We start from the raw sequence: 16,953 nt of genomic DNA, 5'->3' as shown, positions 1-16,953 counted from the left end.
ACTGCAAATATTATACATTAAAAAAAAATAATGCTTGTCCATTCAAGAGTACCTAGAATATTTAACAAAGTAGAAGCAAAGAGTGAGACCCAACCACGCAGAATCTGGCTGTCAACATTTCAGTCCTCTTCCCTCCCCACTAGTCTTCTTCTTTTTGCTTCTAGCCTATTTCATATGCAATATGCAAGTTTTACATGGTCGTGATCATATTCTATGCACATTTCTGCACCTTACATCTTTCTCCTAATAATGTATCATATGTATTTTTTATGTTACCAATTTTCCATAAGCACCATTTTAATGGCTGTATAACAATCCATCACATGGGTGTGTTATCATTTAATAATTTCTTTCATTATCTATTTAGGTTTTTTATTATTATATCAACAGAATGGGAACCTATGGGGTGATAAACATATTTCTGCAAATATATTTCTGCATATTTATTTTCCCCTATGTCTTAGGTTATTTCATTTGGATGGATTTCTGGAAGTGCAATTGCTGGCTCATAATAACCCTGCATGAACATTTTTAAGACTCTTGATCCATTAATGCCAAATTGCTTTGCGAGACTTCTGCATCAATTTACATTTCCATGCAGTGTATGGGAGTTCTTAGAAAGATAAATATTAAGACACAGAGGGAATCTGCCAGAGTCTCTAGGTAAGAATTAATGGAATGAGCTGCTGGGTATCACCCAAGAGATGAAAGGGAATAAAATCATATCAGTGATGCACAAATAGAGAATATTCCTGGCATATACCTGAGTAATAAGTGGGTGCTTGTTCTCAGATAATCACCTGTATTCAAGAGCCAACTTCTGTGATACGGCCTCCAGGACACCTTCCCACATCACTCCAGTCAAAATAGGTTACCCTTTTCCTCATGGATCTTCCTTCAGAACCCTTTCTCTGGCCCCTCTTATTAAAGTTGGTTCTACTCAAAATGCCTGTTAAAGTCCAGGTTCATCACAGGTATTCATGCAACGTTGCTAAATTTAATTTGTATGTCCAAAGGCCATGGGAATGTGAAAAGAAAGGAAACAGGAAGAAAGACGAGCTGGGACGATTATGTGGGGACAGGAGGAAGTTAGTGCAGTAGTGTATTGTGCAAGGCTGGCTTTCTGTTTGGTCATGATGAAGAAACTATTGGCATCAAGATTTTCTGAAATCGTTAGGGAGCAGAGACTAATAGATTTAATCATTTCATGTTTTGGGATATAAGATTGAGGAATTCATACCTTGAGAAATGTGCTGATGTCTGTGTCTCATGGTGGAGTCTCATGGGAGCCATAACCAGATCATACTCCTGTAGGTAGTGCTAGGGGTGGAGATGAGGAGAGCGTTTCTTAAAGGGAATGGGTACTCCAGCTATCAAACATCCTGGGAAGAAGTCATCTTGTGTAGGAAAGAACCAGGGTAAGAAAATCTGATTTCTGTAGAGGCAATCGGTGTGTGCTGTGTCCCAAGGAGGAGAAAAGTAGGCTGTACTTCCTCCCACTGTAATCAAATCTTCACCACAAACTTCATGTATGTTGCTAGCTGTGTCTCTGCAGCCCAATGTGGATCTCAGGGAAGGTGTTCATCCAGGGACCGAAGGGAAGGAAGTTGGAGGAGTGCAGAGGGAGAGCATGCATAGAACCACCATCAAGTCGCAGCTTTGCCCAGGCAAATGGTGACTTCTTCAGGGTCACTGCCAGAGAGTGAGCCAAAGCCAGCTTAAATGAGGAGATGCAGAAAAGGCCATGGGACCTGCTCCGGAGCACATCTGAAGCATCACCTTGGGAACCAGTCAAGAATAGCTCCTCATTGCATTGGGCATGTCCAGTTTGCAAACACAAGGGTAGAAGGGGCAGTGGCCACCATAACTCATATACTTAGTTATACAATAGGGACAAGATGAGCTACTCTGCTCAGGTTTTTCTCTGCCTCCTGCTACAGGACCTTCACACATGTAGACTTCTCACAGTCACCTTATGTAGTCACTGGTTATGCATACATTTTTCATGTAAAGAGATGACTTATGTACAATTTATAGGAAACATAGGTATTAAATTCTGGGTCAGGAAACTCAGAACCTGGCCATCTATAAAGAAAAGTTCAAAGAGAAGAAGAATAAGGAAGCTTAAAGAGGAGGAAATTGATCCTTCTCTCTTTACCAAAAGGAAAAAAAAAAGTAAAAGGTAAAACCTATGAAAGCAAGTAACCGAGATGCTGGAGATGCAGAGCGGCTGGAGATCTGAACATGTTTACAAAGTAAAGAGAAGGCATTTTATTAAAAAGTTTACAAATAGCCTTTGGATTAGGGCGATATGATTAGAGGTGATTGAATCATTTTATTTAATGTTGATTTGATACATTCACTGCTAATTAAATATGTTCAAAATTAAAGCCAGTTATCTTGGAATGGAAAAACAAAGGCAAACTTGAAGAACAAAGAGTTTTCAAGACATCGGAAGAGCTGACATCTTCTAAGTGTGTGTGGGGGGAGTGGCTGTGATCCACTCAGAGGGCAAAACATGCCTTATAGAGATGAGAAGGAGAAAATTTTAAGGAAAAACAAAGCTCCAAAAATACGGGGTTCATAAAAAATTGATGAGCAACATTTATTGTATAGCTTGTGTTATTGAGAGAAGAAATTTACATATGTAATATAAAAATAGCCTTTTTAAATAAAAACATTATCAGGACACAATTAATTGCCATAAAAGTACCCAAAAAGTATAAAATGAACTTGAGAAGTGCTGTTTAGCATTGTTAACATAATTTGGGTAAACAACTATTCCTTCTATCAGGAAATTATCCTTCATTTCTTTTCTTTCCTTTGTTTTAAAGATTGGCACCTGAGCTAACAACTGTTGCCAATCTTTTTTTTTTTCTGCGTTATCTCCCCAAATCCCCCCCGTACATAGTTGTATATCTTAGTTATGGTTCCTACTAGCTGTGGCATGCGGGATGCTTCCTCAGTGTGGCCTGAGGAGTGGTGCCATGTCTGCGCACAGGATCCGAACCCACAGAACCTTGGGCCGCCTAAGCGGAGCGTGTGAACTTAACCACTCGGCCACGGGGCCGGTCCCTGTCCTTCATTTCTGCATGTGCAAATGCTGCCAGTCTCTGTTATGTTCCAAATAAAAGATCTCTCTTCCCTGCTCAATAGTGCTTTAAATTTCTATGTCACTTAATTGCAACAGTTACTTTTAGACAGAGTCAGTGTCTCTTCTGGAAATCCCTACGTTAGTATTTTTACGTTTAGTGGGTTTTTGGTAAACACAGAAGAAATGCATGCAGGAGAAAACTTTGTCATTTCAAAGTGCTCTTCATGAATTTTAGTTTCAGTAATGCATCAGTTGTGAAAGCAAAGTCTAATTTGCAAATTTATACTAAAGTAGAATTACCCCCATCTCCTTCAACTTCAATATTTGATAGCCCTTTGAATCAAACAGAAAATAAAAAGGCCCCACTGGTGAGTTTTGATTGACACAGCCGATCTATTCTGGGCAAAGTTCTGTGCTCAGCATGGAGATGCCTGAATCAATAGAACACTAAAGCCTCAAACCCATCTTGGAGATGTTTGAATCCCCGAATGGAAATGTTGACCTTTTCTTGTTGGAAAGTCACTCCCCACTTTAATGAAGTTGCAGCTGCAAAGAAAAGTGCACGGTCAGCTGGAGTCAGAAAATAATTTCATACTGATTGGATGTTGATCATTCCTGACATCAAATCCCCTACCTCGATCCTGTTACTGCAGACCCTCATTAGAGGGCATAACCTCGAATGGCCAGGTCTCCAGCTCCTCTCTGAAGCAGGGCTGAGACAAATGAGATTTCAGGAAGACCAGCTAAGGGACGAGTCACCCATCCATTCTCCAAGGGACTCAAAGGTGGATCAAACAAGACATTGAAAAGCTATGATCTGAGAGGTTGCAAAGGAGATAACACTGATTTAAAATTCCGGATTCCATCCACTTTCTAGGAATGAGAAAAGTGACATGTTCCTGTAATACACAGATTTTAGAAATGGATGTTCAGGACATAGCTTCCCCCGGGCCCATTTCTCAGTGAAAGTCTTGACGGTGGGGGAAACCAGGTTTCCTTGATATCTCAGTATGAAGGATGGGGTCCTTTGAAAAAGAGACACTCCATCTTGAGTTCCTAACTGTGAGGCCACCGGAAGAGGTGCCAGTTTCTCTGTCTCATGAAATGCTGAGTTTGTCACTCAGTGGGAACGATTGTCCCCTCCGATGCCTTTGAGTTGTATCTGAGCAGAGAGATATGAGCTTTTCTCCCTGCCTTCAGAAGACTCAAGGAGCCCTGAAGGTCAGACACGATAAGACAACTGGACCAAGTTTGATGTAGAGTACTGTTTTGGTTTGTTTTTAGGTGATCAGACCAGAGTCATCCCAGAATGGACTGAGCCGCCTTTGGAAGAAAAGGCATGAGCTCTTTATACTCAGATGTGTTCAGACCTGTGTTCAGAAAGACTTCTCTGGGGCCAGCCCAGTAGTGCAGTGGTTAAGTTCATACGTACTGCTTCGGCAGCCCGGGGTTCGCTGGTTCGGATCCCAGGTGTGGACACGGCACCGCTTGGCAAGCCATGCGGTGGGATGCGTCCCACATACAAAGTAGAGGAAGATAGGCACGGATGTTAGCTCAGGGCCAGTCTTCCTCAGCAAAAAGAGGAGGATTGGCAGCAGATGTTAGCTCAGGGCTAATCTTCCTCAAAAATATTAACTAAGTAAAATAAATAAATAAATATACTTTTTTTTTTAAAAAAAAAAGAAAGACTTCTCCGCAATGTGATCAAGATATTAAAGATGCTGGTGAACAAGGAATGGGCAAGAAAGTGGCTTGGGTGTCCTTTAAGGTTACTTCAATCCCCCAAGTCAGAAACTTAATTTCATCACCAATAAAATGGGGATTTAGAAACATCCCTCGCTCACAGAGAGTCCATGAGAATTGAATGTGACACTGTACGTGCAGTATCCAACACAGGGCCGCACCTATGGTGGGGCCTTAATTAAAGTTAGTGCTCTTCTTATAAACAATTCAGCTCTAACCAAAGCTTCCTTATTCTGGGAGTTGCAATTAAAATTTAAATATATACCGTGCTCGAAGGTGTCCGCCTGACGTGTCTTAGGAAAGGGAAGTTTTAATAAGTACACATGCTCACCCTGGTGATATGCTGACATTTAAGAGCAATAATATTTGAACTGAGCAAGGCAAAAGGTTGACACCCTGACGTGACTGCCCCACATAATCATCTGGGCCCCTTTCTTGTTCAGGAGGAGAGATTATGCACCTGGCTCAGCAGGGCGCTGCTCGCCTTGTTTGCTGGTGAAATCTAAATCCGGTGCCACTCTCTGTTTGTTTAATGCTGCTGTCAGAAGGGAGAAATAAAAGTCTCATGATTTCTCTCCATAGCACTCATACCCAGACCTCCGGTAGGCAAGAAACTCAACCCTAAGGGAGCAGTATCGGAATTAAGCCCTGGGTGGAGACACAAGGTAATCATCTTTTCCTTTGATCCCTAAGGGGTGGCTGTAAGTATTAGGGAATTTCACCAAGAGTCCAAAAAACGCAGTTTGTTTAACGTATCTGTTGTCCACAGGTTAATGCATATATTTCATTTACTCCTAAATAAACCATCCAAAGGGAGTGCTCTGTGATGGGGTTCAGGGCAGGCCACCCCAGAATGTGCCACTTTGGCATGTGGATTATTTCAAACTGAAGACAATCAGGGCCTGACAGATTCTAGAAGAGCTTTTTACCTCCCCCTTAATTGTCTAAAAGTATTTAGATAAGGGCGTGTATCATGAAGAGAGCTATTACCAGAGATAACTTTTTATATCCAAAAGACTTCTTTGCCTGGTATGGCAAACATTTGTTTACCAAACATTTGCTCTTCCCACCTTCCTGTGAATTGTCTCCCTCGCCTTTGAAATCTCAGACATCTACCCACTTCTGCTTAGCTCAGGATGGCATATAAGCCTCAATTGCCTGCCTATCTGGGAGCCTCATATCTTTGGGGTTCCCATATGTACGAAATTAAATTTGTTTTTCTCCTGTTAATCTGTCTTACATCAATTTAATTATTAGGCAAGCCAAAGAACTTAGAAGAGAAGAAAGGAAAAAAAATTTCTCTTCTACACCTACAACAAAGTAAAATTTTTATAAAATATATTTGGACATATACATGTTAAGTAATGGTTTAAAGAACTAGGAAATGCTCTTTTGGATATGAAACTATATTATACAGCGGCAAAAATTAACACAGTGAAGTACTTGTGAAAAATCAGACACATGGATCAAGGAGACAGAATGTATATACAATTACCCATATGATATCAACATGTCATTGTGTAATTGGAGGGAAGGGACCATCTTATAAATGACATTTGTAAAACTAGCTCATTTTTCTCTCTTTCTTTTGGTGAAGAAGATTGTCCCTGAGCTAACATCTATTGCCAATCTTCCTCTATTTGCTTGAGGAAGATTGTCCCTGAGCGAACAGCTGTACGAATCCTCCTCTACTTTTTGTATGTGGGATGCCACCACAGCGTAGCTTAATGAATGGTGTGTAGGTTGGCACCCAGAATCTAAACCTGTGAACCCCGGACTGCAGAAGCCAAGTGTGCAAACCCAACCACTATGTCATAGAGCCAGCCGCAAAAGACTAGCTAATTTTTAAGGGAATAAAAATGTCAATAAATCCTTTTCATCTATATATTAGTATATAGCATACATATGGATGAAGGACTTATATATAAAATATTCTAAGCACAGAAAATTAAAATAAAACCAATATTTTATGAGATTTTTTGAGAAGGAAATACTTGTAAACTTTGAAGTGATAAAAAGTCTTAAGGGAAAGATCCAACAATTTTATCTCCCACAAAATGAAAATTTTGTCTACAATAAGATAAAACAAAAAAAATTAAAAAGTCAGATTCAGAAAAACTCATATTCAGATGATGATATCTAAAATATCTTTAGAATTTGTACATATTTATAATAAAAACTATCCCAGATTATAATAGATATGTTAGCAAAGAAAAATTCTCAAATAAGAAAGAAGAAATTGTAATCAGAAATGAGAAAACAGATGGAACATTTTCATCTGCTATGTAACCAAAAACAGAAAAATGGAGTAATTTGGTGTTTTAAATTTGTGGTGAATTGGTAAATTGCTATGCTGTGAGGAACAATGAAAATCAATAGAAACCTTTTGGAAATTAATATGCAAAACATCGAACCATAAAAATATACAAAACCTTTTGAAGCACTAGCAAAAGAATTAATATTAAGGAATTTATTTGATGGAAAACCATATATCTGATAAGGGGTTAATATCCAAAATATATAAGGAATTCATACAACTCAATAGCAAAAAAAATTAACAATCCAATTAAAAAGTGGGCAAAGGAACTGAATAGATATTTCTCCAAAGAAGACATATAAACAACCAATAGGTACATGAAAAGATGCTCAACATCACTAATCATCAGGGAAATGAAAATCAATACCTCAAGGAACCATCACCTCACACGTGGTGTTAGAATGGCTTCATCAAGAAGACAAGAGATAAGAAGTATTGGTGATGATGTGGAGAAAAGGGTACCCTTGTGCACTGTTGGCTGGAATGTAAATTGGTTCAGATATAATGGAAAACAGTGTGGAGATTGCCCCCAAAATTAAAAGCAGAATTACCGTATGATCCAGCAATCCCACTTCTGGATATGTATCCAAAAGGAAATGAAAACAGGACAATGAAAAGCTATCTGCACTCTCATGTTTATTACAGCATTATTCACAATAGCCAAGACATGGAAACAACATAAGTGTTTGTCAGTGAATGAATGGGTAAAGAAAGTGTGGTGTATTATATACAGTGCAATATTATTCAGCCATGATAAAGAAGGAAATCACTTATGACAACATGGAGGGACCTTGAGGACATTATGCTAAGTGAGATAAATCAGACACAGAAAGAAAAATACTGTGTGATATCACTTATATGTAGAATCTGAAAGAGCTAAGCTTGCAGAAACAGATAGTAGAATGATGGTTACCAGGGGCTGGATGGGAGGGGTGGGGGAACTGGGAAAAGTTGATCAAAGGGCACAAACTTGCAGTTAGAAGATGAATAAGTTCTGGAGATCTAATGCACAGCATTGTAATTACAGTCGACTATACTGTGTTATATACTTCAAAGTTGCTAAGAGACTAGATCTTAAATGTTCTCGCCACAAATGAAATGATAACAATGTGACGTGGTGGAGGTGTAAGTAATTAACTTGGTAATCATGTTGCAATATATAAACATATCCAATGAACCCCTTGTACGTCTTAAACTTACACAATGTTATGAGTCAATCATATCTCAATGAAAAAATAAAATAAAGAGTATGTTGTGAAGGATAAAAAAAATTCTAAAATCTGAAGATGCCCTTTGGAGCACTGTCTGAAACTTGAAAAGGAAAATATAGGGGAAAATGGAAGCAAATTTACAATGTTGCCAGTTTAGAAGAAGGTTTAGCTCAAACCGTTGGGTGAATACGTAAGGGGGCAGGTTGTGAGGGGAAGTATTTTCAATACTATACTCTGAAATGCTTGCCACAGTTTCTGGAGAGAGCCTTTGGAATTTAAAGATAGAATCTAGTGATTTTCAGCCATGGCTACATGTCAGTACTAACTAGGAAAGTTAAAAAAAAAAATACTGATTCCTGGGTCCACACTCCACCAATTAAATCAGAATATCTTGGGAGTGAAGCCCAGGCTTCTGTAACCTTTAAAAATGCCTCAAGTGATCATAATGTGTAGCCAAGATTAAGATCCTTATGTCAAAAAAGCATCTAAATATCAGCTCTGCTTATAGCTTTCCAGGAATGCATAGTTTTCTTTTTCCTTTCTTTTCTTTTCTTTTTCTCTGTCTTCCTCCCAAACAAGAACAGAGACAAAACCCAACATCAGACTTCAGCAAGATTAAAAGAAAACATTCACTTCCGTATGTAGTTATATGTTTATTTAATGTATTTATTTACATACTTGTGTATTTATACTCTTTTCAGGTTAATATTTTACCTGATTATAAGATTTATGATTATAAAATGTCTTTACTATAAAATTAATTCAGGCTCATGTTGAAGCTTTAAAAGAACACAAACATAAAACTCAAAATCACCTGAATTCACAGGTCAAAGAAACAACCAGAAATTTCTTGGTGGATGTTTTTTCCCAGTCTCATTTTATGTATAACTTGGTGTGTATTTTTTAGAGTTAAGATTATACTCTGCATAAAGTTTTAACGGTATGTTTTCCTCATCAAATCCTATATTTTTGGTTGTTCCCATATTAATAAAAAATCCTAAAATATCAGTTAAATTGTTTTTAATTGTTTGGCTGCTAGATTTTTTTAATTTTTTAAAAAATTTCATATTGCATAAGGAGGGATAATCAAGTGGCCCAGCTTGTATCCGGTTGCATATAAATTAGAATAATAATGTTTAATCATATCTGCCCTCAGGGAAGTGAGGCTCAAATGAGACGAAGCTGGTAAATTTCTCAGCATGATCTCCAGCAGCTAGTAGCAGGGAAATAAGTGATTAGGGTGATAGGGCATCTTTTGTTATAGAGTTTGGGTTTAGTCCTGGGTTCCTGAGATAACTTCAGATCCATAAAGGTGAAAGTGGAGTTTCCTGTTATTCATAGCAATCCCCTTCAACCACACTTGAGTTTGTGTTGAGATGATTTTTGGAAAGCGTCTTGGTAAGTATACGATGGCGCTGGTTGCCAGAGGAACCAACCATATCATTAGAGGGCTGGAACTTTCTGTTTCACCCTCCTCACCTCCGGGGAGGGAAGAGGGGCTAGCGGTTGAATCATCACCAATGGCCAAGGGTTTAATCAGGCCTACCGACATAAGGAAGCCTTCATAAAAGTCTCTAAAGTAAGGGGTTTGAAGAGCTTCAAGGTTGGTGAACACGAGGAGATGCTGGGAGAGTGGTCCCCAGAGAGAGCATCGAAGTTCCGAGACCCTTTCCCCATACCTTGCCCTATGCGTCTCTTCCATTGGACTGTTCTTGAAATGCATCTTTTTATAATAAACCCATAATCTAGTGAGTAAACTGTTGTCCTGAGTTCTGTCATAGCAAATTATCAAAGCCAAGGAGGGGGTCATGGGAAACTCTGAAGGGTCAGAAGCACAGGCGACAACTTGGACTTGTGATTGGCACCTGCAGTAGGGACAGTCTTGTGGGACTGAGCCCTTACCCTGTGGGATCTGATGTTATCTCCTGGGAAATAGTGTCAGAACTGAGACAAATTGTCGGACACCCAGCTCGTGTCTGAGAGTTCCTTGGTATAGGAAATTCCCCACACATTTGGTGACCAGAAGTGTCAGAAATGTTCTGGAAATAGAATGAGAGAGTAAAGGAGGAACAGAGAGTTTTTGCCTCTTCAATATACTTAGGCAATGATTTATCTAGTATAAATTCCTAAGGGTGATAGGCACAGTGCGCACTTCTAAATTTGCAAACACGTCGTTAACAAGTAAAGTGGGGCTGATTTTTGCTCCTATAGAGTACAGGAGTGTACCTGCTTCCCACACTCTCAAAGCACTGGGCACTATGTTTCTAATACATTCATTCACTCCTTCATTCATATTTGCCAACCTGATAGTCAAATCACATCTTATTTTAATTTTCATGTACTTGATTACCAGGAAAGCTAAGAGGAGCTTGTAGGCTTATTAGCCAATGTATTTTTTTTCTTTTATGTTCAGTGTCTGTGCTGCTCCCAACCATATCATGTTACTTCTCAAAATCTTAATTTCTCATTTCTATTGCTGTGTCGCCACCAGGACCTTGATACTGAGCAATGGGCTCGCTCTGCTCCCCACCATCTGAGCCAATCCATCACAATGAGTTAGAGATGGAGAAAGGACATTTAATTAGATCAGCTGGCAAATCAGAAGATGGTGACTAATGTCGCAAAAGCCCTTCTTCAAAACTTACCGAATCTTGAGGCAGTTGTGTAGGGTCTTCTGTCAGCTGTGATGGATACCTTGTAAGTGTGTTTCCGGCCTGTGGTCAGCCTGTTCCTGGAGAGACACTCATAGACTAGAGTTTTAATTTATCAAGCTATTGGGGAGTACATACGTAAACGGAGGCCGTAAATCAGGAGAGCATGTGAATGTTTTTCGAGTGTGCGCAGAGCAGTGAGTAGTCAGACAGAGGAGGGGTTGGGGCCATTTAGCATAACAAGATGGCCTCACTTATGCTTGCTTACAGTCTCAGACTGTGTATTCATAAGGACAATAAGAGCCGCCCTGAAGGCTCTCAGTTGTATCTTTAGAAGGCGTGAGGAGTATCTAAGTTTACCACAGGGCAGAGAAGGAGCCTGAGGCAGTGAAGTGGCTGGTCCTTGGCTTTGCATTTTCCGCCTTGGAATCCCTGCTGCTGGTGAGCTGCATTCCCCTGGGGAGAGAAAGCTTGTCTAATGTGTCTCCTGTCTGGGAGCTGTGTGGGTACTGGCTCAGCTTCCCCAAGAGCACCCAGGGATCAAGACTTCTCCCTTCGGAGCTGGTTCCCGCTTCTAGGGGAGGAGAGGCTGGGCTGGGAAGAGCTGGCTGTCTCCTGCTTTGGTAGGACAGGGTGAGTCATACGGGAATGAGTCTGGGCCCACAGGACTCATCAAGCAGGAATCTAAGAGAAAGTCGTCAAGATCATTCCAGACACAAAAAGTAAGATGTCATCCTCACAGAGAGAAAGCTGGGCTGCCAGTTACCACACTCCTATTCTTCGCAGCTTGTAATGGTGGGCTTGATATTCGCCTTTGCACCTGGTTGGTTGGCAAGAGGTACGTATTACAGTCACCGTTTACAGACCATGAAACTAAGCCTGGAGCTTCAGCTATTTCTTTTAACTATGGCTCTGATTCCCTCTGGCTTTTGGCTGTCCAGTCTCTCCAACTCTTAACAGATGATGGGTCCCATCAGGAATTCACTGGTGTCTCCCTCTTCTGGGTGAGACAGTACCTGCCTCCCCACCCACCCTTTGACCCCACGCCTGGGAGCCAGCGGTTCTTCTCTAGTCAGAAGCAGCGGGGTCACAGGATGGCTTGGGGACTGTGGACAGTGCTGCTCCTCCTAAAAGACTCATCAGAAGTGGCCTTCCCTTCCCAGGCAGTGGGCCTTGACGGCAGAGCAAAACATCCCATCCTTGTTCTTTAGGCTTTTTTCCCACCCCTTGTGTGTTCTTAAGAGGTTTTCCTACCATCTCTGGGCCTCTGGACAGGAAGCTCAGAACACCGAAGTACAGCTAACTTTACCACCTTCACAAGTTTGCCTAGAACTGAGGCAGGCTCCCCTGCAATGGTGACCCCTCAGCCAAAAAACAAAAACTATTCAAAAGCAAGATCAAGAGACATTTAGTGTTTTGGTTTAAACATTCTGCTGCTACAATTGATTTTTTCAAGTGATTGTTTTCTTTGAGCAAAACCACTTCCTAAAATCCATTGATGCTTTTCCATTTCCCATTTGGCATTCGCAAGAGAGGATGTTCTGTTTTTGGTTGGGGGAGAAAGAAGTCTCCTGAACATCCCTTTGCTACAAAATTTGAAATCTGCCCATCTATTTGCCTGTCTCTTCTGATAAACTGAGAGGCCCTCAGGCCTGATGTTAAATGGTTTGGCTCTTTCTAAGTCCAGCATCTCACATTGTGCCTAACCTGTAGATAAATAACACTGAATGATGAACAAGTGAATGGAGATACATTGCTTATAGTTCCAGGGCTCTGACAATCAAGTTAGGGGTCAACGTTTTCTCCCTCTGAGGAACGTGTAATCTCAAGCAGACAAAAGGTCTGAGGAGTTTATGGCTGGCAGGGACCTTTGAGGAATCCTGTGATCAGGACCTCTCTTTTTGTAGATGTCTAAGAATGATGGCGAGAAGTGTCTAAAGTCACAGGGTGCACTAGAGCCATAGCAGATAGTTAGAGAGCTAGAGAGATATGGAGTAGACAGAGATATATATGTATATGTGTATATACATACAGATACACGTATATCTGTCTACTGTATATTGCTCTACCTCTCTGTATATCTATACCAACACAACCCACACATAGATCTATAAATCTAAATACACACATGTGCTTTTATATACATCTATGTATGCGTATGTATATATATACATACACACACATATATAATATATAATTTTTTAAAACTGATTCATATTTAAAGAATGTTCATTGGATGCTAACCTTCCTCCCCTTTCACCCCGCCCACCAAATACACACACACACACACACACATACACACACACACAGACCTACACACACACTTTGCTAACCTCTGAGGATCAATGATTTTAGAGGCTAGTTTTTGGATACTGGACAGATGTCAGGGAGACAAACCCGAGAGCCTCTGTGCTGAACACTAGGCTAAGATGGCACGGAGAGAAGGGCTCTGATTTTTGGGGGGAGGGGCCATTCAGGAGGTGAAATCAAGGAGACAATATTCTTGTTCTTTCTCTTCTAGGAGTTGACTCTCCCCTGCGTTTCTCCAGGACAACACTGTTCCTGGCTTGAGATGTCCTCTTGAAGTGAGACCAGAGGGGCCTTCCTCGGTGAAGGCACATACCATGGAGAATATTGTTTCCAGCTCTTGAAAACTTAGAGCCGCAATTTATCAAAAAGTCCTGTAATTTGAGGTGTTGCTGCATTGAACAGATTACTCCCCTCCCAAGAGAGCAGACTCAAAGGCTGGTGACACAAAACAGTCCTTCCTCTGATCAGCAAAATCATGCATTCCAAAACAAATCCCCAGGGGCCTTCTGCCTCAATTATCTGTGGATTCTTCTTCTTGTCTCTGATCTCCCCTTTAATACCATTGGTCTTGTCTCTTGTTTGTCTTTGAATACTACAGAATGATCTTTTGCTCTCTTCCTGGCCTTTGCAGGCCAACATGCTGTCCCCAGAGGAAACTCTGAGCCACGTGTTTTGCAGTGGACTCCCTGATGTTTTTGACCTTGGCCTCACTCATCTGAAGGAGAGCTTTCTGGCAGCCTTGGCCGGGCTCTTATCTCTCTCATCCATGCAGGGGTGTCAGAATGTCCCGGGGAATCATCAATCAAGGGCCCCATCCTGACATCAGCTCTTAGAAACTCTCTGGGTGCCTTGAGTGCATCTGGAGGTCTAGGCAGACCACACTGGGCGGCTTTTATCTACAGACCCTTCCCAGAGCAGCGAGCTGATTGATGGCAAAATGGAGAATTAAACATTTATGTGTGGAAGACCAGAAAGGGACAGGAAGAAAGGAATTTAAGTGCATCTGCTTGCTGGAGGAACATTATCTGTGTGAGCACTTGCGTTCCTCCCAACAATGCCCATTTCTCTCACACGCCTGTGAGGAAAATCACCTCCGTGTCATGTTTGTCATGGGTCGCCCAATCATATTAGGTAGCTGAGCTGCTTCTCCATGTAAACAATTGCAAAAGACCTGTGATCACTTTCTCTTCATTCAGGATTCATGGAAGCATTATCCTCTCCAGTTTATTTCCTGATCCCTTCTCCCACCCTAACTCCATGCTGAATCTCTTCTCCCAGAAATAGTTGAGAACCAGTCACCTCACTTCAGAGAACACTCTGGAGGTCCGGGGAGTGAGAATGATGCCCACCTTGTCTGAGTGAAGGTGTGTTATGATCAAGGGGGTGTCACACTCATTCTAGGTGAGATTGGAACTGTGAGAGGCAAAATTCATCTCGGTAGAAGCCAAAACTTTCTAACAATGTTGTTTTCAAACAAATCAAAGGACTGCCTTGGCAGGTAATGGATCCCTCTCTATCTGGATGTTTTTAAGAAAATGTTAGACAACTGTCTTAGTAACAAAGGGGGGTTCATGTTTTTGGTATGGAACTATGTGATTTTTAAAGGCCCTGCAAAATCTAAGATTCTAGGAGTTTCTTCTGCTCCTTTGATATTCCCCAGCTTTCTCCTTGTAATATTTTAGGATCAATACACTATATTTCAGGCTCGAATCTCTTACCATGATGCCAGATGTTTCCTTCATGGAATCTTGACTAAGGACCCCAAGAAGGGACAAAATTCTTCTCTAATGTAGAGAACATTTTTGCTTCTGTTCTTCAAAGGAATCCAAAAGTAGGGTTTATGGATTCAGATGCCTAATTCCTCAGGTTTCTAAACTCGTGTAGAAAATTTACCTGCAAACTTAAGCAGTTGCATTGTTCTAAGTAGAGAGGTAAGTTGTCTACTTTTTTTGATGATCAGACACTTCTTAAGGGTGAAAAGAACATTCCCAGTATACTGGTAGAGAGTGGGTGCACCTTCAGATCCCTTGGGGCCCCTACCCACACCTCTTTGTCTCATTGTCGCTGTTTCTGTCTGTCTATCTCTCTGTCAAACTGGATGAAAAATGCAACCCAAGTGCAGATGTCATGAGTACCTTACATAGCACAGGATGCTATGAGAGGAACCAAGCAGGGAATTGGCAAGCTATTAAAAAAGCGTTTGGGATTTAGAATCACAAGAGGCAACACAAAGCTTGAACACAGGCTTTGAAGTCTATTGAAAATAAATTTTAATTCCGATTTGACCTCTATAGCTCTGGAATCTGGGACCTCGTTAATAAAATGAAAGTACTAATACCTATTGCTTCCAAAAGATCAATACTGATAGATACCAGCAGCTCCTGCAATAATTCAAATAGATCCTAGAGACGGGGTAGTAAGTACTGATTCAGTATTAATTATTAAGGTAACCACTATCATAAAAAGAAAAACCACAGATGATATTTTTTGAACCAAAGGGCCCACCTGTTTTATAAATTTGATAGAGAGGTGAGCTATTTTATAGGAACTGAATTTGTGAATCTGACATATAGAGAAAAAGCAGAAAGGTTCACATTTTCAGGAAGAGCAGTTTTTGGAGCTCAGTAATTCTCAGTGGTGGACCTGGTGAGCTGGTGACATAATTAAGCCTGAACTGTAAGGTTGAGAGGGATTTCTTTTTGATAGAATTTGATTTTTACTTAGTATTTCGAATGTCAGAAGGGTTGGAAGACACTAAAGAGCTTAGCACTCTTTGGATAAAGACCTACTGTTACAGGCTTAGTTTCAGCACTTGGTCAAATGGCCTCATAGGTTGAAGGAGCTTGGGCAAGAAGGTGAATAAATCATGTTGGTCATACACTATACATTGGGAACTCTGCTTGGGTCTTACACATGCTTCCTTGTATCTTTACAACTCAAGAAGTAGGTGCTATTTTTGTGAAGGTTTTTCTATTTTCAGGAAGCATAATATTTTAGAGCAGAGGACGTTCTCCAAATTGCAAACTGTTTTGTGACATATGCCTTCCTTTCATCTGTCCTAAAATGCTTCCAGTGAGCATCCTTGTCTTGATGTACTGCAGTTTGGTTCATTCCAGCCAAAACCTTAGTGACCCCTTTGCACTTTAGGGTAAGCTTTATCATTCTTATCAGATATGTGCGCACACTCACTATAGACGTGGTCCCATGGCATCGTAACTGTTGATTTCTGGGTCTTTCCACCTCTCCAGAGTACAAACAAGGTCTTAATCATCATCATATCCCCAGCTCTTAGTATAATTGTTACAAAAGGATGTATTCAAATTGCTGGATGAATGAATTTATAAATGAATTTTAACTTCTTTTTTGGACCTTCTCGGCAATGATAATGTTCAGCGTCAGGTCTAAACAATACTACGTGAAGAATAACAGGACTATAAGGTCGACCCTTCCACATCAGGGTAAGATGATCCTTTTGATTTTTCTTTTAAGGAAGCAATTTCAGATTAATAGGATGCTTTTCTGCCAACTTGTGTACATCATAAAAGAAATCAGAATAATTTATAAAATTTTCATCTCAGTTCTAACCAATCATTTTAAACACAAACATGAAGGCATTTCTTAATGATA

Source organism: Equus przewalskii, chromosome 3 (genome assembly GCF_037783145.1).
Source record: "Equus przewalskii isolate Varuska chromosome 3, EquPr2, whole genome shotgun sequence".
Taxonomy (NCBI): Eukaryota; Metazoa; Chordata; class Mammalia; order Perissodactyla; family Equidae; genus Equus; species Equus przewalskii.
The sequence above is the reverse complement of the archived record's forward strand: the minus strand, read 5'-3'. Positions refer to the sequence as shown.